Genomic DNA, 22,967 nt, shown 5'->3' with positions numbered 1-22,967 from the left:
GTTGCAGACTGGGGCCCTGGTTGGAGCATGTGTGAGAGGCAACCAATAGATGTTTCTCTCTCACATCAGTGTTTATCTCCCTCTCTTTCTCCCTCCCTTCCCCTTTCTCAAAAAATTAATAAAATATTTTAAAAACAATAATAAAGAATATCTGTGAGATAACAGAAAAATATATATTAGTCTTTGCCTCCAATTCCTGACATAGAAGTCTTAAAACCTTTATAATTTCCCAAGTGATAAGAGTACTAGTACTAGGAGTATCTTTTGTTCTAATATTTGATCTTTGACCCTATTCCTGATACAGAGTTTCTAAATCTGTTAGAATTTCCTGGGTGAATGCAGTAACTCTTGGTGGATTCATAGATAGGGGCTGGTCACCAGAAAGACCAAGCCACGATTAAAGCTTGGAATTTTCAGCCTAACCTCCCACCCTCTAGAGAGGGGCTGGAAATGGAATTAATAATTGGTCATGTCTATACAATGAAGCCTCCATAAAACTCCCCCAAATACTGACAGTTTCCAAGTCAGTAAACACATCCACATACTGGGAGGGTGAGTCACACCCTCTGAACTCCAGGGGGACAGAAGCTTCTGCTCTCAGGACATTTCCAAATCTCACCCTATATATCTCTTCATCTGGCTGTTCATCTGTATCCTTTATTATCTTTTAATAGCACAGTAAATGTAAGTAAGTGTTTCCCTGAGTTCTGTGAGTATGCTGGTAAGTAGTAGAATCCAAGAGAGAGAGGATCATGGGAACTTCCAATTTATAGCCAAGTCAGATGGAAGTTCTAGGTAATCTGGAGACCTACTACCTGTAATTGTCATCTAAAATTGGGGAGGGTGGCAGCTGCATGGTGCTGAGCCCTTAACTTGTGGGATATCCAGGTAGATGGTGTCAGAATTGAGTTAAATTGTAAGACACACAGCTGGTGTCACAAAATTGCTTCATATGGGGTTTAAAAACCCACACACATCTGGCACCAAAAGTGTTGTGAGTGTGGTAGTAGTATGAGAGTAAAATACAGTATTCATTTGGAGGGCTTCCAGTTTTAAGATGACAGAGTAGAGACGGTTCCACCCCTCCTATTTTCCTCAAAAATTTCCCTAAAACAACAAGAATTAGAAACATAGAGTCTATCTTTAGTAGAACTAGGAGACAGTGACTCTGAATCAAAGAGGAAGAAGGTCAGACTAAAGTTCCTGCATGGGGCCATGTTAATCAGAAGGAGCTGATCCACTCTGCCCAACTGCAGAAAGGCCCAGGAGTCAGTGGTGTGAAATATCTGGAAGGCGGAGGGGGTATAAGGGAGTGGAAAGGGTTTAAGAGTGTTTAAGAAACAGATAGGTCTCTGGAAAAGCTGAACTAGAAAGTCTCAGTAGATCAGGTGCAGAGGAGAGCTGGCAGTGAAGCCCTAGAGTCTAAAAAGAGGGAAATGAGGACTTCAGTGCCAGGTTCTAATGGTACTACCTCTCTGCTCTCCTCCCCCCCCCAAAAAAAAATTAAATACCATCAGAAATTGAAATCTAGGAATACCAAATGAAAAAGTTGTCTAACCACTTGACTATATTACAGGTCACCAGAAGATAGGTACATTCTCATATAAACAGGTTCCAAATATCTTTTAAGTACTTCATTTTAAGTTGTAAATGGATAAACGAAGATCACTGGAGATTTGAGGAAAATCTCCAATGTGGAAATTAGAAACCAGAACAATAAACAACAAAAACTCAGAGGGAGGAGATCCTTTCAGAGATAGAGAAAATATATAATTCCAAAGGATTGGGAAAAAGAGTAACTTCAGATTAGAAACTAATGGAGTAATACCATTAAAAGTCTAAGTAAAAGTTACTTTCAACCTAGAATTCTACACCACTCACCCAAACAAACAATTAGTTATGTGTGAGGATAGGATAGACAATTTTGTAAAATCTCAAAAAGATGTTTTTTCATATATTCTTTCTCAAGAAATTACTAAATGATGTTTCCCCAAATGAGGAAATAAACCAAGAAAGAACCCACTGTATCCAGAGAACAAGGAATCCAACACAGGAGTGAGGCAAAGGACATCTCCAGGATGATGGCAAAGGAAGTCCCAAAAGACCTCAGGTAGACTAGGTGATGAGGTGGGCCTAGAAATGACAGTATAAATTAAGTGGAATGAAGGGCTTTAGGAATGATGCTATCAGGGAGAACAAAACAGAACTGCTAGATTATCCAACAGGTTTAGTAATGTGAAAATTTTTAGTGAGAAGTGTTTTATGGAACTGTTAGTGGTGGTGGAAACACTTACATTTAATTCAATGAAATCTAAGCAAATGAAAAAACAGAGTCAGTTATCAACTTCAGGAGAAACCAAAAGATATACAAGAGAGAAAATGCAGCTACCATACACCTCTTGACTCATGAGCAAACAGTGCTTAAAGTCATATTAATTAACACTGAATATGGGTTTAACCAAAAAATATAATATGACTATGTTGGGAAGATGAGGGTATAGGCAAGAGAAGAGGAAGAGAGCTAACTGCCTCACCTAAATAAAAGAATATCAATAGGTAATATCTAACTTGATGCATAGAGAGAATCTTGAGAATCTCCCAGAAACTTGGAGGCAAGTAGTAACAACTATAAAAGCTGGAACTGATTGTCCCTGGATCATAGGATGGTGGGGGTGGGACAAAGGAGGTGAGAAAATATTGCTGTTTTTTTAATAAGAATTTTGGCACTACTTGACATTTTAAAGTATGTATATGTATTGCTTTAATAAGTAAAAATTAGTTTAAGAAATATTGAAGAGATACCAAAGCATTAGCTAGCTCAGTTGCCCACATATCTTTACAGCTCTATGCTTATGCTTGGAGAATTGAAGATGTGTTCAGAGAGGGCAGATCATGGAGTGTGTCATAGACCAAGCCAAAGAGCTCAGATTTGACTGTACAGGGAACCCTGCAGGACATTAATAGAATAATAGCATGCTCTATGAGCATTCTATTCCTAGGTTGGGTTGGCTTAGGAGAGACTATTCTGCTACTTTTTTCTCCCTCAATATTTTATTATGAAAATTTCAAATGTTGTATTAGTTCACTTTAAATTTATTTATTTTATTGATATTTATCATCTATTAGTATATAAACATAAATAATTTATATGTACTGTGAAAATTTTCAGAAAAACTGAATTGTACAGTGAACATCCGTATAACTACCTAGATTTTACCTTTAGCACTTCTCACGTAATGATCCATGTATCTATTCCTGTCTATCTGTCAATCAATCTGATCTTTTTGATACATTGACAGACATCAATGCACTTCATTTCTAAACACTTAGGCATGTATATAATTTATTAGAGAGATTTTTAATAGTTTTGGGGGGTATAATATACATAAAATGGAATTCACAAATCTGTAATGTACCATCCCAGTGTTTTGACAAATGCACATGCCTGGATAACCCACATTCTTTTCAGTATGTACAGCATTATCATCACTCTAGAATGTTCTCTCATTATTCTGCCACTTTTTAGTTTCTATGAAACTGTAAAGTTCCCACAGGCCTGGGTGCTGACATCGAAGCCATTGCATGAATGTAGGAAGGAGTAAGTGTGGCATGTGGGGTTGGGACTGTCAACACAGCTACCCTCCATGACCTGGGTTCCAGTAAAATCAGAGACACTGACAGAGTAGGGAATGTTCATCTTGGTTAATGTCTTTATTAAAAATATCAAATAAATCTTTAAAGTCTATTGGATGGCAAAGCCTAAACTAGATGACCTCTAAATCCCTTCCAGCTCTGGTGCTATTGCACAATCTTTGTTTCTGGGGTCTGGAAAGTTGACTTGTTTTTAATGAATTTCACCAGTACTTATTTATTTATTTATTTATTTATTTTGAGTTAGAAACATTTTATTTAAATGTGCCAAATAAAAACCCACCATTTTCAAACCATAAGATGTTAATACATTCAACAAAAATTTATATTACCTTAGTGCTGTGAATTTACAGAGTAATAATCCAAATCTTGATTAGGTTATTAAAATAACCTTCCTAGATTACATTTAACAAACATCACAAATCCCTTAGGGTAATGTGAACAAAGTAACTTTTCCCTAAAATGTGAACTTGAGAACTTCAGTCTACTCTTTCAGGACTTGCACTTCTTCATGGACTTCCTGATGGGGAACAACTTCAAATATTTGGAAATGGAGATCTGGGCTTTGATCAGCTGCTTCTTGGTGGTGAGAGACCTGGACCTTGATCCTGACCTTGACCTGGATCTGGATCCTTTCATAGAACCAGGCCTAGATCATCTGAGTAAGGCTGATCATGATCTACAAAGAAACACAGATCTTGATTGTTGAGGAGATGTTGATTTTGACTTCCTTCCCCTGCTCCTGCTTCATGAGCAAGAGTATCTCCTACCTCTGGATCTTGAACGTGATCTAGACTGTGACTTGCTTTTTCTTCAGCAGCTATAGTGATGACAATCATAGGCATAATGTCCCTTTTCACCACACTCATAGCATCTATCATTGGGATTAAAGAGACGTTGAGCAGGTGGTCTATCAAAATGAGATCCCTGAGGCATGCATGTTGATAGTTCAGCCCTCACTTGGGAACCACAAATCATCTTTCCATGCAGGCCTCACACTGCATCTTCTGCATCCCTAGGGTCTTCAAATTCCACAAAGGCAAACCCTGGAGGGTTTCTTGCAATCCATACAGTTCTTAAGGGACCATAATAACTGAAAACCCTTTCTAACTCTCCTTTGCCAGCACCAGTTCCCAGGTTACCAACATACACCTTGGTTTCTCCTTCATACCACCCGTAACTCAACATGATGACTGACCCACAAGCTCTGCTTCTACAGCTTGCAGTGCCCAGGGATCCAGCAATACAAAAAACTGCAAATCCCTCACATGCCAACACTCCTGGTGGCACTACTTCACAAGTACTTATTAATAATGTATACAACTGTAATGCACCCTGGAAGACTCAATGTATTAAGTATTATGAATGCCATCTGTTAACGGGCAGAGTTAGCCAGCTTTTGCTCTGGTTTGGGTGTTAGTTATATCTTCCTCATTCTGTAAGGTTGAAGTTGGTACATTGAAGAGCTCTGTAATATACCATTCCTGGTGATGCACCTCTTACCCAATTTCCATAAAAATTACACAGTGAAAAATTGCTCTGTCATGACCAATGATGAGAATTTGTGAGATTGCTGGCTAGAGTTAGCGTTTTCAGCACAGAACTCTTCTCAATTAAGTAATCTCATGACTATAATCTTATGTCCTTCTTAACCACACAAGACTTTAATAAATACTCAGTAAAAACTATTTGGTAGAATTTAATCAGAAATATCTCTGGCATTTCTACAAAACTGGATTATTTTCAGAATGGTGAATATCCAGAAGTGCCTTCCCCAGCATAAAAGAAGAGGCCCAGTCATTCAGTTGTTTCTGAGCTACTGACTACATTCCCTTGGCCCTGGGTTAGGCCTTATGGGTGATTCAGAACAACTGTGAGAATGACTCTACTTTCAAAAAGACAGGACTCATGCCAACTAGACAAACACCCAAGTTTTCAGCTGTGTGCTAACATTTCTCCTCTGAACTAGGGCTGGTCCCCTCTGTTAGAGACCCACTCTTTCTCTACCACAACATTTTTCACACTTAAATTTAGTGTCAAAGTCTCACTGCTCAACTGTGAGCAAAGATCTGTCCGGTTGGCCCAGGACCTAGGACAGTGTGTGGCACAGAGCAAGTCACTGATAGATGTTGACTACATGAATAGGTTATACAAAGATATTTCTATTAAATAACATCATTTGAAAATGCATGTTGTGTCAGGTTAGGTTTCACAAGGCCTTTCCTTTACAGCACAGCTATGCCTTTCTCTGAGGCTTTTCTTGATCCCTGACAGAAGCCCCCACAAAAGCTGGTCCCACTTCTGTGCCTTTACTTTATTACATCTTAAGCATCTGTTAGGCTCTTTATTACTCTCTACCATATATCTTTTTTTTTTCTTGTTTGTATTCCACACTAGACCTTGAGAGCAAGATCCCTACACCTTTGCATCCTAGAGTCAGGAGATAGTGGTTGAATACATAAACTTTCTTAAATTTATTAAAGCTGAATCCATTTATAGAACATGCTATAGACAGGATTAACCAGAAGCAAGAGTTTATATCATTTTTATAAGATTTCACTCAGTAAATATTTGTTGAAAACTGTTAAGGATAAATTATTAATCCCTTGCAGTTAGTATTCCCAAAGGCCTCTGAGAGTTCATTTCCCATTTTGAATAAACTATCATCTTCCAAAGTCTAAGCTTTATCTAACAGGAAGGTAAGACAGATTCTCTCTGATGGTACATTGAACAGTGACAGTGAGTATCATTGAGAACATTGTTTTCCTTGTCATTGGTAAAGAAAGTTTTCAAGGCTGTAACATCTCTGAAATTGACACATTAAGGCTAATAGTTGAGGATTAATATTTAGAATACGGTAATTGCTGTTATCTGCAGACCCTGGTTCATTCACCCCAATTAGCTGAAGAGTTTAGTTCCAGTGTCACTGTCACTTTCTCCAAAAATAACCCTGTCTTAATTCTGGGTGATTTCAGTGGCATGCAGATGATCCTATCCTGGCCTCTCCAAGTCTTCGATCCCTGCTTCATTTCTCCTCCAATGATGGTGTCCTTCACCCTATCACAGTCACCCCCTCTATGGTCCTGCCTTGTCATTACCAATAACTCCACCCTCTCTATCATCTCAATTCCAAGTAACCCACTCTCTCAACTAATCTTTTAACTTCCCATGCCCTTCCTCTAGTACCCTGTCAGGATTTTATGACCATTTTATCATTCCTTATTTCCTTATGGCCTCACCTCCCTGCCATCCCACCTTTGTTACAATTACCCAGCTAGTCTCTTACTCCTCTCTCCTTTCGTGGTACTCTCCTGGCAAAACCCCAAACCTGATCATGTCAACTTCTTACCTCCTCTGAACAACCACCCACACAGGTAAATACAATTGAAAAACATTAACTGTTTTCACTTTAAATATTTCACCGTCAACCTCAATTAGGCCCTTAGTGCTGCCAGGTAATCCTCCTACCCTTCTTTAATATACTTATTTTCCCCATCTCTTAGATGACTATCTCATGTTTCACATTTTGTCTCAAACCTCCAATACCTCTGACACTCCCCACTCACAGCTGAGGCTCTTGCTTTATATCTTACAAAGCAGAAAGAAGTTATGAGAAGAGAAATTCTACACACTCCCACCTACATCTATACCTGTAGACTTGGCCTATGCTTCAGTCATGGATGAATTGTCTACATTCCTAAGACCAACCTCTGCACTTGGGCACCATATTCTATCCCTCTTTTCCTCTCAAGGACATCCCCTCTCCATCTTGTATCATTAATTTTTCCCTCTCAAAAAGGATCATTTCCTCCACCACACAGTTATTTCTCTCATCTTAAAGAAAACAAACTAACTAAAACAAAAACACCCTTTGACAACCCTCACAGCAACCTTTGGGTTGCTTCCATATTTTGGCCACTGTAAATAATGCTGTGATGAACATTGGGTGTATATATCTTGAATTAGTGCTTTTGGTTTCTTTAGATATACACCCAGACATGAATTAACTTGGTTATAAAGAAGTTTCATTTTTTAAAATATATATTTTATTGATTATATCATTACAGTTATTCTAATTCTCCCCTTCATTCCCCTCCACCCTGCACACCCCCTCCCCCACCATTCCCCCCTTTAGTTTATGTCCACATGTCTCAAGTTCTTTAGATTCTATATTTCCTTTACTATTCTTGCCCTCCCCACTATCTATGTACCTACCGTCTATGCTACTTATTTTCTGTACCTTCTCCCCCCTTCTCCTCCTCCTCCTATTCCCCTGTTGCTAATCCTCCATGTGATCTTCATTTCTATGGTTCTGCTCCTGATTAAGCTGTCCTCTTAGTTTGCTTTTCTTTTAGGCGTGGTTGTTAATAACTGTGAGTTTGCTGTCCTTTCACTGTTTGTATTTTTATCTTCTTTTTCTTAGATAAGTCCCTTTAACATTTCATATAATAAGGACTTGGTGATGATGAATTCCTTGAATTAGATCTAATCTGAGAAGCACTTTATCTGTCCTTCTATTCTAAATGAAAACTTTGCTGGATAGAGCAATCTTGGATGTAGGTCTTTGGATTTCATGACTTGGAATACTTCTTTCAAGCCCCTTCTTGCCTGTAAGGTCTCTTTTGAGAAATCCTCTGACAGTCTGATGGGAACTCCTTTGTAGGTGACTGTCCCCTTAGCTCTTGCTGCTTCTAGAATTCTCTCTTTCATTTTAATGTTGGCTGATGTAATGATGATGTGTCTTGGTGTGTTCCTTCTTGGGTCCAACTTCTTTGGAACTCTCTGAGCTTCCTGGATTTCCTGGAAGTCCATCGCCTTTGCCAGATTGGGGAATTTCTCCTTTATTATTTGTTCAGATAAGTTTTCCACTTGTTGCTGTTCCTCTTCCCCTCCTGGTACCCCTATAATTCGGATGTTGGAGCGTTTAAAGATGTCCTGGAGGTTCCTAAGCCTCTCCTCATTTTTTTGAATTCTTGTTTCTTCATATTTTTCTGTTTTGTCATGTTTTTCTTCCTTCTGGTCCACTCCCTTGATTTGATTCCCAGTTTCCTTTCCATCACTATTGATTTCCTGTGCACTTCCCTTCATTTCAATTAGTTTAGCCTTCATTTGTTCCTCTAATTTGTGACTAAAATCAACCAGGTCTGTGAGCATCCTAATCACCAGTGTTTTGAACTGTGCGTCTGATAGGTTGGCTATTTCTTGGTCACTTAGAGTTATTGGCTCTGGGGCTTTGAGCTGTTCTTCTTGAGCCATGTTTTGGTCTGTGCATGCCTGTTACATTTGAGGAGCAAAGCCCTGGGTGTTCACCAGGGCGGGGCAACTCAGTCGCTGGTTTGTGATGATGCATGTGGGGGTGGGGTCAAAGAGGGGCAATAGCAGTCCCCTCTGCTGCTTCCTGCAAGCTGCTGGGGCCTGCATGGTCTGTCTCACTGCTTGCTCCTTCGCCTGGTTTATCTGTGCGTGAATGTGTGACCATGGTCAGCCTGCCGCCTTGCACCCTCACTGGGTCAACCTGTTGCTACTCCACACCTGGGATCTGCCAACGGCTGCCTGAGCACCTTGGTTGGTCCAGGGGATCTTTCCTGCCTGACCCCTCTCCACTGCTGGCTCTGTCCCTCTTACCAGTCTGGCTGAAATGTTCGTTGTTGTCGGATTTCCATATAGTTCAATTTTCTGTGTTTTGGATGCATTTTTGTTACTAAAACTTTGTTGTCTTTAAACTTGGTTGTGCGAGGAGGCACAGTGTTTCCACCTGCACCTCCATCTTGGTGGAAGTGCTCAGAAGTTTCATTTTTAATGTTTTGAGAAACTCCCTTAGTGGCTGCACCAATCTGTAGTCACACCACAATGGATGAGGGTTACCTTTTCTTCACATACTAGACAACATTCATAATTTGTTGATTTATTGATGATTGCCATTCTGACAGGTCTGAAATGGTATTTCATTATGGTTTTAAGTTGCATTTCTCTGATGATTAGTGACATGGAGCATCTTTTCATATGTCTATTGGCCATTTTTATGTCCTAGTGTCTATACAGGTCCTCTAACTCTTTTTGAATTAAATTTTTTTCAGGTGTTGATTTGCATGAGTTCTTTATAAATTTTGGCTATTAACCCCTTATCAGATATGTCATTAGCAAATATCCTCTCCCATTAAGTAGGTCGTTTTTTTCATTTTATCGATGGTTTCCTTTGCTGTGCAAAAACTTTTCAGTTTGATGTAATCCCATTTCTTTGTTTTTCTTTTGTTTCTCTTGCCCAAGAAGATATATTAGAAAAAATATTGCTATGAGAGATGGCCAACATTTTGTTGCCTATGTTTTCTTGTAGGATTTTTATGGTTATGAGTCTAACATAAGTCTTCAATCTATTTTGAGTTTATTCTTGTATATGATGTAAGAAGCTGGTCTAGTTTCTTTTTTCTTTGTTTTGCATGTGCCTGTCCAATTTACCCACCCTTTATTGAATAGACTGTCTTAACCCTATTGTATATTCTTGCCTCCTTTGTCAAATGTTAATTGACCATAAGGCATGGGTTTATTTCTGAGCTCTCTATTCTGTTCCATTAATATATATGTCTGTTTTTATGCCAGTACCATGCTGTTTTGACTATTATACCCTGGTAGTATAGTTTGATATCAGATGGCACGATACCTCCAAACTCATTCTTCTCTCTTAAGATTGCTCTGGCTATGTGAGGTCTTTTGTGTTTTTACATAAATTTTTGGATTATTTGTTTTTATTTCTGTGAAAAAATTATTGGTATTTTGATAGAAATTACAATGAATCTATGGATTGCTTTGGGTAGTGTGGACATTTTAACAATGTTAATTCTTTCTATCTATGAACATAGTAGATACTTCCACTTAATTGTTTCTTCTTCAATTTCTTTCTTCAGTATCTTATAATTTATGAGTACCATACAGGTCTTTTACATCCTCAGTTAAATTTATTCTTAGGTAATTTTTTGATGCAATTGTAAATGTTTTCTTAGTTTCTCTTTATAATAGTTCATTATTGCTGTATAAAAATGCAACTGATTTCTGGGTATTTATTTTGTACCTGCTATTTTGCTGAATTCATTTATTGGTTCTAGTAGTTTTTGGTGAAATCTTTAAGGTTCTCAATATACAATATTATGTCATCTGCCGATAATGATAGCTTTACTTCTTCCTTTCCGATTGGAATGCCTTCTTTTTCTTCGTGTATGATTCTTGTGACTAGGACTTCCAGTAATATATTGAATAAGAGTGCTAACAGTGGCCCTGGCTGGTGTGGCTGAGTGGATTAAGTTCCAGCCTGTGAATCAAAGGGTCGCTGGTTCATTTCCCAGTCAGGGAACATGCCTGGGTTGCAGGCCCAGTCCCCAGTAGGGGGCTGGCAAGAGGCAATCAGACATTGATGTTTCTCTCCCTCTATTCTCCCTCCCTTCTTCTTTCTAAATAAATAAATAAATAAATAAAATCTTTTTTTAAAAAAAAAGAGTGGTAACAGTGGTCATCCCTGTCTTGTTGCTGATCTTAAGGGAAACACTTTTAGTTTTTTTCACTGAGTATGATATTAACTGTGGGTTTGCCAGATATGGCCTTTATGATGTTGAGGTATATTTCTTCTATTCACATTTTGCTGAGATTTTATAAAATCATTAATTGGTACTGAATTTTGTGAAAAGCTTTTTCTGCATTTATTGATAAGATTGTATGATTTTTATCCTTCATTCTGTTTATATGGTGTATCACATTAATTGATTTGCAGATATGTATCAACCTTGGGTCTCAGAAATAAATTGCATTTGATCATGGTGTATGATCTTTTAATGTATAGCTGAATTGTGTTTGCTATTATTTTGTTGAAAAATTTAGTGTCTCATTACATCAGGGATTTGGGTCCAAAATTTTCTTTTTTTCTTCTGTCTTTTGCAATTGTACAATAATGCTTGCCTTGTAAAATAAGTTAGGAGTCTTCCTTTCTCTTGAATATCTTTGAAATATTTTGAGAAGGGTAGGTGTTCTTCTTTAAATGTTTGTTAAAATTCATCTGTGAATCCATCTAGTCCAGGAGTTTTGTTTGTTGGGAGTTTTTTTGTTTTGTTTTTTTAAATTTCTGCTTCAATTTTTTTGGTTATTATCAGTTTGTTCCTGTTTCCTTTGATTCAATTTTAGAAGATTGTATGTTTCTAGAAATTTATCCATTTCTCTTAGATTGTCCAATTTATTGGCACATAGTTGTTTATAATATTTTCTTATAATCTTTTGTATATTTGTAGTGTCAATTGTTACTTCTCTTCTTTTATTTCTGATTTTATATATTTTGGCCTCCCCTTTTTTTTTCTTGATGAGACAGGTTAAAGCAGGAGTGTCAAACTCATTTTCACCAGGGGTCACATTAGCCTCGTGGTTGCCTTCAAAGGGCTGAATATAATTTTAGCACTGTATAAATGTAACTACTCCTGAACAGTTAAAGGGAACTCAGTGCCGTTGCTGGGTAGAAACAGGATAAAACAAGGTGCATGGCCGGATTCAGCCCTCAGGCCTTCGTTTGCCACCTGTGGGTTAAAGGTTTATCATTCTTGTTTAGCTTTTCAAAAAACCAGTTCTTGGTTTCACTGATCTTTTGTATAGGTTTTTTTGGACTCTATTTTGTTTATTTCTACCCTGATCTTTATTATTGCCTTTCTTCCAGTCACTTTGGACTTTGTTTGCTGTTCTTTTTCTAGTTTCTTAAATTGTAAGATTAGAGTGTTTATTTGAGATTATTCTTGCTTCTTGAAGTAGGCCTGAGTTGCTATGAATTTCCCTCTTAGGACTGCTTTTGCTGTGTTCCATAAATTTGGATTGTTGTGTTCTTCTTTTAAGGTTGTCTCGAGGTAGTTTTTGATTTCTTCTTTGATATTACTGTTAACACATTCATTCTTTAGTAACACGTTATTTAGCCTCCATGCTTTTGTGTTTTTCAGTTTTTATTCTTTCATGATTAATCTCTAGTTTTATACCATTGTGGTCAGAGAAGATACTTTATATAATTTTTTTAGCTTTACCTGAGGACTTTTTTATTGCTTTTATACAGAGAGGAGGGGGAGAGAGTGCCAGAGGAACATTGATTGACTCTCAAAGCATCCTGAAGGAGTATTAAACCCATGATCTAGGTATGTGCCCTCACTGGGGATCAAACCCCCAACCTTTTGGTGTATGAGATAATGTTCCAATTAACTGAGCCACATCTGCCAGGGCAGCTGCTTAATATGATTTTAATCTTTTTATATTCATTGAGACTTGATTTGTGTCCTTACATGTGGTCTATTTTAGAAAATATTCCATGTATGCATGAAAAGAATGTATATTCTGCTCATTTGTGGTGAATGTTCTAAAAATATCAATTAAATCCATCTGGTCTAGTGTGTCATTTTAGGCTGCTGTTTCCTTGTGGATTTTCTGTCTGGAAGACCTATTTATTGATATGAACGGGGTATTAAACTCTCCTACGATGATTGTATTACTGTAGCTATTTCCCTCTATATTTATCAGTATTTGTTTTAAATATTTAGGTGCTCTTATTTCAGGTGCATAAATGTTTATAAGGCTTATATCCTTATATTGGATTGATATCTTTATTATTATGTAATATCTTACTTTTTTCTTATTATCGCCTTTGTTTTAAAGTTTATTTTGTGTATGATAAGTATTGCTACCCCAGTATCTTTTTCATTTGTTTCCATTGGCATGAGATAGCTTTTTCCAGCCCTTTACTTTCACCCTGTGTGTGTCTTTCGTTCTAAGGCAGATCTCTTGTAAATAGCACATACCATATTTTGCCATGTATAATGTGCTCCCATTTAAATATGCATCCATGTTTTTCTGTGCATTATGTACAGGATTATTATATCCATTATTATACACATGTATGCAATCATTATACCCATGTATATTGTGCATCCTTATTTTTCCCTAAAAAATTTGGGAAAAAAGTGTGCATTTTACACAGCAAAATACAACATATGGGTTTTGTTATTTTATCCACTCAGCTACACTATGTATTTTGACTGCAGCATTTAATTCATTTACATTTACAGATTATTGGCTAGACAAGATGGCAGCATAGGTAAACACACTTGCCTCCTCACACAACAACATCAAAATTACAACTAAACTAGAAAAACCATCACTCGAGACTATCAGAAATTGAATTGGATGGACGTCTGACAACTACAGAATTGAAGAAACCACATCCATTCATACTGGAGGGAAGGCATGGACATGGAACAGTCTGGCCCCACACCCACATGGATAAAAATTCAGGAGCGATATCTCAGGAGTGGGGAGTCCCAGGCCCACACCAGACCCCTCAGCCCAGGACTCCAGTGTTAGGAAGATAAGTCCCCAAAACTAATGGTTGCAAAAACCAGCAGGGTTTGAATCCATGGAGGAGGCTGCTGGAGCCCTGAACAGTTCCTTTTGGGGAACCCACACACAGATTCACCTACTCAGACTCACTCCCTCTGAGCTCCAGCACTATGGTTGAAGCTTAAAGGGCACCAGTGGTATACAGGGAGAGACTGAAGTGCCTAGCATTGGGGCAAGCAGAGGCCATTGTCCCTTTGCTGAGCCCTCCCCCACCATGGAGCCTGTAGGCTGGTGTCCCATCTGAGACTTCATCAACCTGGTTAAAACTGTGACCCACCTTGGAGATTCATAGAGGCTCTATTCCACCCAACTTATGGGCCCACCCAAGCTGCTTTTTCATAAGAATATCTGGTCTTGGCTTCTAAAGCCTATCAAACAAGCAACAGCTGGCTTCAGTGGGCCCTAGCAGCAGCCATATTAGTTACAGCTTAGCTTCACTTGGGCATCCCCAAGCCTAGTACAAGTAGCAGCCATCTCAGATTGCTTTACAGCTCAGGTAGAATGCCCCGGGCAAAACACAGGTGGGGGCTTGTATGTTGGCCTGACCATCTGGGAAACCCCAAGGTGAGTGCACCCACGGACAGCTAAAGATGATGTCAGAGCACCACCACTCTGCCCATGAATAGCTGATCCTCCATGGAGGGTAGCGGGCAGTGGTCAGTGGTCATAGCCAGTCTTTGCAGCTCACTTGCCTGGGTAAATCTTCTCTTTGATCTGTTGACAGCAACCAAGGCTCAACTACAAATGGAGGGTATACTCAGACCATGCAAAGGATGTGCCTCGAGTACCCAGCTTAGGTGATAGGGGAGGCCTATCACTATTACATGTAATACATAGTAAGAAACACAGGGAAGCTGCCAAATCAAAGAGACAAAGAAATGTGGCCCAAATGAAAGAATAGATCAAAACTCAAGAAAAAGAGCTACATGAAATGGAGCAATCTATCAGATGCAGAATTCAAAACACTGTTTTTAAGGATGCTTGAGGAATTTAGTGAGGAAATCAGCAGCATAATAAAGATCCAGTCAGAAATGAAGGATACACTAATTGAAATAAAGAACAATTTATAGGGAAATAATAATGAAATAGATGAAGCCAAGAATCAAATCAATGATTTGGAACGTAAGGAAGCAAACACACACACACGCACACAGAAAAACAAGAAGAAGAAAGAATTTTAAAAAATGAGGATAGGTTTGGAACATAAGGAAGCAAAATGCCAAAGGTTAAAAATAAAGAAAGACCTTTAAAAGCAAGAGAAAAGAAGTTAGTTACTGGAAGGTTGCCAAATGAGAGGGAGATGGGGGAGAATTGGTGAAGAGATGAGGGGATAAAGAAGTACAAGTAGGTAGTTACAGAATAGCCAAGGAGATGTAAAGTCCAGTATAGGAAAGGGAGTAGCCAAAGAACTTGTATGCATGACCTGTGGACATGGACAGTGGTGGGAGGATTGCCCAAGGGAGTAATGGACGCTGGGTGTATGGGGGGCAAAGGGGAAAATATCAGGGCAACTGTAACAGAATAATCAATAAAATATAATTTAAAAAGTGGAATAAAGTTACGGTAATTAAAAAACAAGAAATAAACTGATTATTGATAGGTACATATTTATTATAATTTTATTTCTTATTATTAATGTTCCTTTTATTTTCCTTATTTTAAAAGAAGTCCCTTTAACATTTCTCGTAATACTGGTTTGGTGGTAATGAAATGCTTTAGCTTTTGGTTTTCTGGGAATCTCTTTACTTCCCCCTTTAATTTTAAATTCTGGCTTTGCTGGGTAAATTAGTCTTGTTTGTATGTTCTTGCTATTTTTTTTAATCCTCACCTGAGGATATGTTTATTGATTTTATAGAAAGAGGAAAGGTGGGAAAGAGAGAGAGAAACACTGACATGGGTGAGAAATATCAATCAACAGCCTCCCAGGGATTGAACCCTGACCAGGGATTGAACCCACAACCTACATATGTGCCCTAAACTGGAATTAAACCTGCCACCTTATTGTGTACAAACAAAGTTCTAATCACGTAAGCCACCTAGCCATGGCCGTAGGCTCTTAATTTTTATCACTTTAAATATTTCCTGCCAATCTCATCTGTCCTGAACGGTTTATGATGAGAGATCAGCTGACTGTCTTATGAGAGCTCCCTTGCAGGTACATTGTGAATAATGTTACTATGAACATGGGTGTATGAATATCTGTTCAAGTTTTTGCTTTCACTTTTTTGGGGTATATACTCAGAAGTAGGATTGTTGGATTGTATGGTAATTCTATTTTTAAATTTTGGGGAAATGGCCATATTATGAATATAGTCAGTACCATTTTACATTCCCCACAGTATTATACAAGGATTATAATTTCAGAACATCCTTACTAACACTTGTTTTTTGTTTGTTTATTTTAATAGTAACCATCCTAATGGATGTGAGGTGCAACAGACTTCCTTTTAAAATCTAAGTACATCTGCAACTACATCTAAGCACCCAACTGTGTGTTTTTATCCTGAAAGACAGCCAGTGTTACTGAGGTGAGCTTCTGGAATTTGTTTCCTGGCTTAGACACTTCATCTCACTCCATCTGCCTTCTCCTAGCAGAGCTCCACCAGCTACTGTTGAACAGCTTTAGTGGTGTAAATTCTCATGATTTCTGGCCCCCAGCTGCTTGGCAGCATTAAATATATACTGCAAACCTTACTTTCCTCTCTTCTCCTGGAGCTATGGCACATTCTCTCTGCTAGCCCAAGGCTGGTTTTTCCAGAGTCTTATAGGTCCAGCTCCTCCCTAAGATTTTATGGTTCACAAAATGCACCTGAGGGAAGCTATGCAAGGTTTACTTTCAGGAAAGTGATAGTATAGAGGTAATAGGCAATCTGAGTAAGTTCTTAAAATAAGAGAGTGAGGACAGGTTTTGAAGACTCCTTACAGTGCTGGCAACAGAGCTGAGTCAAGTAATACCTGGCAGGCTCCTTCCCCAGCCACATGCCCCTTCGCCCCATCAGCTCGCTACCCCCGAGTCAAGCTCTGTTCTTAGGGAACTTTAGTGTGGATCATTTCAATCATATTGCAGGTAGTTATAAGGATATTTCTAAAAATTTATGTGTAGCCTAATAAAAGAGAAGCTACGATGTAAACATTTTTAATTTCACTATTAACTGTTACTCTGGGCAAGTCAGTAAACCTCAGTACTCTTGTGTTCTCAGCTATGAAATGAAACAATTGGACAAGAAATATTTTTTTTTAATCCTCACCCAAGGACATTTTTTTCATTGCTTTTAGGGAGTGAGGAAGGGAGAGAGAGAATTATTGATGTGAGAGAGAAGCATTAGCTGGTCGTATCCCATACTCACCAGGACAAGGGATCAGTGCCAGCATGGGGATCCCGGAGTCTGGACCGGGGGTCACACACACCCACACCTGGACTGTGGATTGAACTGGCAGCTTTGGTGTGTGCCCTGACTGGCACTTGAACCTGCAACCTTTGGGTTATGGGATGACACTGAAACCAACTGAACCACACCAACCAGGTACAGATAAGAAGTCTTTAAGGGCCCTGCCAGTTCAAAATAATTTTAATTCCAAAACTAACTTTGGATTATCCAAAAAACATTTCCTTTTAGTTTTAGCAATTTTAAAATATATTATATGTATATTTTATATTTTTATCTTGGATGTAACCACCCATAAGGTTTTGTGTAGTCTATATTTAAATAAGTTAGTGTTTCCTAAGTATACCTCAGGCAGAACAGGTCACTTGGGGTTATACTGGTTTAAGTTTAAGAAAACAGTAATCCACCAAATGGATAACTCACATATGATCAAGAACTGGAAGGCTGTAACTAGTCTGTAAGAGGCCTGAGAGTCAGAAATTCTTTTTCTGCCTTCAATAGTGACTTCATTAGTATTTAGTATATCTCTGAAAACTCAGAATCGGATAATCGTTGGTGTTTGTTCTCTGCCAGAAAACTGTATATTTGTGTGCCTGCCTTTGCAGGGAGATGTGACTTCTCAGTTATTTACTTTATCCTCCACCACCTCCAAATACTTTTTTTCTAAAAACACACCAAAAGTGTCACTGGTTTAAATACAAGTATAAAATGCAACAGAAACAAAATATATAAAGTGTGTGCTCAGTGGTACTTAGTCTATAATTGTTCTTGTATCACTTCCTTTTACTCACTATCAAATTCACATTACAGAAAGATGTAAAGAGACAAGATTCAGAATTGTCATTATTTCCCACAGTATCACTGTGACTAAAAGGTAATGAGCCTATTATTGTTGTAGACTATGAGATGTTTTAAAGGGTTTCCCAGGCTGCTGAGAATCATTCCAGGACACCTAATCAAGGAGAGTGAAATCTGAATCACCCAATTGTTTCTGACACACATTTTGATTGACATCACCAGGCATTTCTTAGAGAGTAGAGTAAGCCGTGGCCCACCTGCTAGTCAGGTTCATTCTCACCAATTTAAATAATATTCATTTATTGAAAGTAATCCTTAATTCTTATGTATTCACTCATTCTATATTCTGGATAAACTTTAAAAATGAAGTTAAACATGCTGCCCTGATTTGCTCTGTATGTTTTGACATACTAGTAGCTGTTAGTACAAGCAGAAGAGAATATCATAAGTAATTCTCAGTTTTTAAACCCTTTAAAACCCATTTTGGTAGCCTACAGTGTACGGGATAAAGTAAATTACTTTAATGATTCTAAAACAAAGTTTACAGATTCTTTATGTTTTAAAAGTCCACATTATCAACTCCATCAGTTAAAGTAAACTTGCAGGAAACAAATAACTACCTATTTTAAGCATAAGCACATTTAATACAGGGAATTGGGTGTTTACAGAATTGTTGTGGAGGCTTATTCTGCATCCTTTCTAATGATCTCCAAAACATCACCACAGAACCGTCCTGCTGGAGGAGTGTCACAGTCAGGAAAGTGGGGCATCAGGACCTTGCTCTGGAAGCATTGAGTTCAAGAGCACACCTCTAAGACTCTGACCCAGAGATCAGGAAGCTGCTAATTTAATTACCTTTTGCTATCTATAAAGGTAATCTCTGGACACTAGGTAGGACACTGCCACAGAAAACCCTGGTAATTCCATGAACATCACTGTTAACAGCAACAGCTAAGAACATGAGAAGGTGGTACCTGCCTCTTTTGCTTTCCAAATCTTGCGCAATGCATGGGATTGATGCAATCTATTTCATATCCAGAACCATCTGCAAAAGAGTAGAAGAAGTGTCAGATTTTTAAAAAACACAAATAATCATTATTATTGTCATAAGTATCACAAAGGCAAAGCACAGAATATAATGACAACATAAAACAGGGTAATCTGTTGCAGGGGTCAGAGACATTTTTCTCCCTGTATCTTTATAATAAATTATATACTCTCTTTTACATCTTGCCTTTTTAAATTTAATAGAATATCTTGGATATTATTCTATATCAACACATAATTAGCTTTTACATTCTTTTTTAATGACTACAAAGCATTCTCTGTTATAGATGTACATAACTTATCTTACCATTTCTCTCTCAGTGAACATTTAGGCAGTATCCAGTCCTTTGTTATCAAATAATGCTGCAGTGAATGGCCTTGTATTTACAGAACTTCACATTCGTACAAGTATATCCACGGGGTAAAAGTGGAACTGCTCAGTCAATGGGCATGTTGTTTTTAAAGGAAACATGTTCTTTTATTCATTAGTTCATTTTTTGAATAGCTAATATACAGTGTAAAAAATTAAAAGAAACAAAAAAAAAGTAGATAGTGGAAAGCAGCTTTCTTCATAATCTCTCCAGAGGTATTTTATGCATATACAAGGACATAGACACACACATATAAAACATATGAACATATATAGTAATGTGAAGATTTTCTCTTCTTTTAGTATTTTTATTTTATTATTTTATGCTATTCTGTTCTATTTTATTTTTATTTTATTTTCATTGTTGTCAATGAAGTCCAGGAGATTTTGCCAAGACATAGAGAGACCCCAGCCTTCAGAGTACCATTGTGTTCTCATCAGTCCATTTTTATTGCCCATGCATAGGCTTTCACTGTGCCTGTATAGTTACTCTGGAGGCAACGGCAGCTATAGATCTGGGCTGTTCACAGTCCTTGGCCTTGGATTTTCTAAAAAGACATTCTATGTTTTGTGTAGAGCAGTCATTGAGGAGTCCACTTTCTTGGTATCTAACAAATTCCCTTTACCTCTCTGCTGTGTTGAAGCTGCTGTTTCATGTGGCCCATTACAGGGTCTGGCACAAATAACACCCTTATTTTATTACAAAATCTTTTATTACAAAATCATAAGCATGTAATTCTGTAACATAACAATAACATACTCAAGCACACCATCTGACGTCTTAGGTGGAATGTTCAAATGAAAACTATAAATTATTATACTCATGTTTTTACCCTACTAACCACACTCAAGCAGGCCTTACTTCTGCCAGACCTGTATACTCCTTCTTGCTTTACTTACACATTTGATGGAGCATATTTTTCTAGCAGTTTTCTTAAAAAAAAAAAAGGGGGGGAGTGGGGTATGTAAAAGATAAATTTTTTGAAATCTTAGATGTCTGAAAGTGTTTTTATTCCACCTTCCCACTTAATTGATAAAGTGACAATATAGATTTTAGATTAGGAATATTTTTTCCTCAGTTTCAAAGCCTTTGCTCTATTGACTTCAAGTTCTAAGTGCTGCTGTTGAGAAATCTGAAGCTGTTCTGAATTCTGCTTTGCGACTAATTTTTTTAGTAGAATTTCTTCTTTGTTCCCAGTGAAACTTCATAATGCTATGCCTCTGTGTGAGTCTAATTTTCATCCATTCTCTTGGGCATCCAGTAGGTCCTTTCAGTCTAGAAACCCTGGGTATTCTCTTAAATTATTCATTGCTGCTTTCTTCCCCTCTGTTATTTAGATACTGGATCCCCTGACTGGGCTCCATTCTTATCATTTTTCTCCTATTTTCCTTCAGTCTTTTTGCTCTATTTTCTGGGAAATTTTTCCAACTTTATCTTCCAAAATTTTTATTAAGTTTTTTCATTGCTGTTTTCATGCTTTCAGTTTCTAAGAGCTCTTTTTTTGTTTTCTGAATTTTTCATTGCACTTAGTATGCAGACTCTTCTCATCTTCCTAAGGAATTAATATAATTTTTTAAAAGTATGTTTTATTTTTCCTGAAAGGGTTCTTCTCTCTAAGTTGCTTTTTTAAAAAAATTGTTTGCTTTATTTAATCTTTATCTTCTACATTAGGATCTTTCTTCAGATGTCTTGTAATTGTTAGTTGTCTGTTCATGATTTATTTCTGTTGCTGTTCATGATTTAAAGTGAGGGACTAATTTTGGGGGGTGTTGGGAATATTCCATCTTGTGTTAAGGGTGTGAGTTACAGAGATGTGTGCATTTACCAAAATTGCTGAGTACATTTAAGATCTTTGCATTTCAATACTATATATCAATTATAGCTCCAAAATATTTTAAAAAGCTAAAAACAAGTGAGGATTGAAAATACTGGTAGCTCTGAGCAAGTGAGTGGGACTTACCAAAATAGAGGTTTACCTTTGAGACATCTGGTGGACCATTTGTTGGTACAGAACCCTTCCTTCATTTGGGCTGGGCCTTCCCCAGTCCTGACATCTTGTACCTCCATAGGGAATAACTCCCAAGTTCTGCTAGGATAAAGGAGGGTTACCCAGCATTGTGAAATGAGGAAGAAGTTCTAAGGATCTAATTGCTTCTCAAGCATCTGTCACTTGACCCTTCTTATTTCAGCATTATACCCTTTCACCCCAGCTCCAGTATTATCTAGTATGAATTCTTGAATCTTGTGAATTCTGCAATGTAAATTGGTTTGTTTCTCTGCTTCCTTGTGGCTACCATGCAGCTTTCAAAACATTAATTGTTCTTGCCTCTTGTTTTCCCAACCCTAGAGGGTTTATGCCTTAAAAACAAAAAACTTTCATTGTACTTTTTCTAGGGTTTCTAGAGGAAGCAAAGTTAGATATGTGTATTCAAGCAACTGTTTTAACTCAGGAGTCAGGAAATCAGAAATATGCTTTTTAACTAGCCAGCTGCAATACAGAAAGGAATCCTCTAAGGAGTTTGGAATACATGCTAAAAGTGACTCACCCAAGTGATCATAGTTCACCCCTTTGTATTCAACATTTATATCTAACCTTCTAACCATACTTTAATTTCTAAACAATAGAAATCTGAACATGCTTTTAGCTAACAGAGTGCAATGATCCTTTGTGCAAATGAAAACATTTTGAGTGTCTCTGAAGGGGAAATTAAAAAATCTTCTTCCTTGGACATCTCTATGGGTAATTTTCATTCTTCTAGTTTAAGAATAATCTCTCCTGGATATCCTGAAACCTGAGAACTAAACTATAAATTTAACTACCATCAACATTTCTTATATGAAGTAAGAAGGGGTACTGCTTATTTATAATTAAGTGTGTGTTAGGAAGAAAATATGAGTGGCTGCTGTAGTCCTTGTTCCTATAAGTGGTCACCAAGACCACAGTTGGTATTTATAATTTCCTTCCTTTGTATCAGAAATTCAGCTATTTGGAATTTATATTGTCTGTTAATTCAATTAGTGGCAAGGCTAGACATTTGGGGTTGTGAACAAGAAAATTTTAAATGGATCCTCCCTTATTTTTTTAATTTTCAAAGTGCAAATTTCCAGTTTTCTGGCATTGCAAGGAGTGTTTTGATATTACTGATTCCTATGAAAAGAGAAAAGCAAACAGGGGTCATGTGTTGTATTTTCTATATAGATGAGAATCCCAGGTGAACGTTACAGCTTCACGGATGAGTACTTTTAGAAAGTTAAGCAATAATGGATTCATTTACCAATGGAAGAAAGAGGATTGTGCCTTGGATTGAAG

At 37.6% G+C, this 22,967-nt stretch overlaps 1 long non-coding RNA gene and 1 pseudogene across 1 annotated transcript in view; one reads left to right on the top strand and one right to left on the bottom strand.

The window, feature by feature from the left end:
* The window catches only part of LOC128627689 (uncharacterized), a 56,934-nt gene extending 40,361 nt beyond the window's left edge, over positions 1–16,573 (top strand). The window contains exons 3-4 of the long non-coding RNA XR_008391975.1: positions 12,722–12,800; positions 16,464–16,573. This is a non-coding gene — a long non-coding RNA (uncharacterized LOC128627689). The remainder of the gene's footprint in view (positions 1–12,721; positions 12,801–16,463) is intronic.
* LOC119060911 (serine/arginine-rich splicing factor 7-like) lies at positions 4,131–4,839 on the bottom strand (annotated as a pseudogene).
* Positions 16,574–22,967: the final 6,394 nt, after the last annotated feature.

The sequence above is a fragment of the Artibeus jamaicensis genome, unplaced genomic scaffold (genome assembly GCF_021234435.1).
Source record: "Artibeus jamaicensis isolate MK-2021 breed Jamaican fruit bat unplaced genomic scaffold, CSHL_Jam_final contig_465, whole genome shotgun sequence".
NCBI classification, from domain to species: Eukaryota; Metazoa; Chordata; class Mammalia; order Chiroptera; family Phyllostomidae; genus Artibeus; species Artibeus jamaicensis.
Note: the sequence above shows the minus strand (reverse complement) of the source record. Positions and strands in the feature narration are given on the sequence as shown.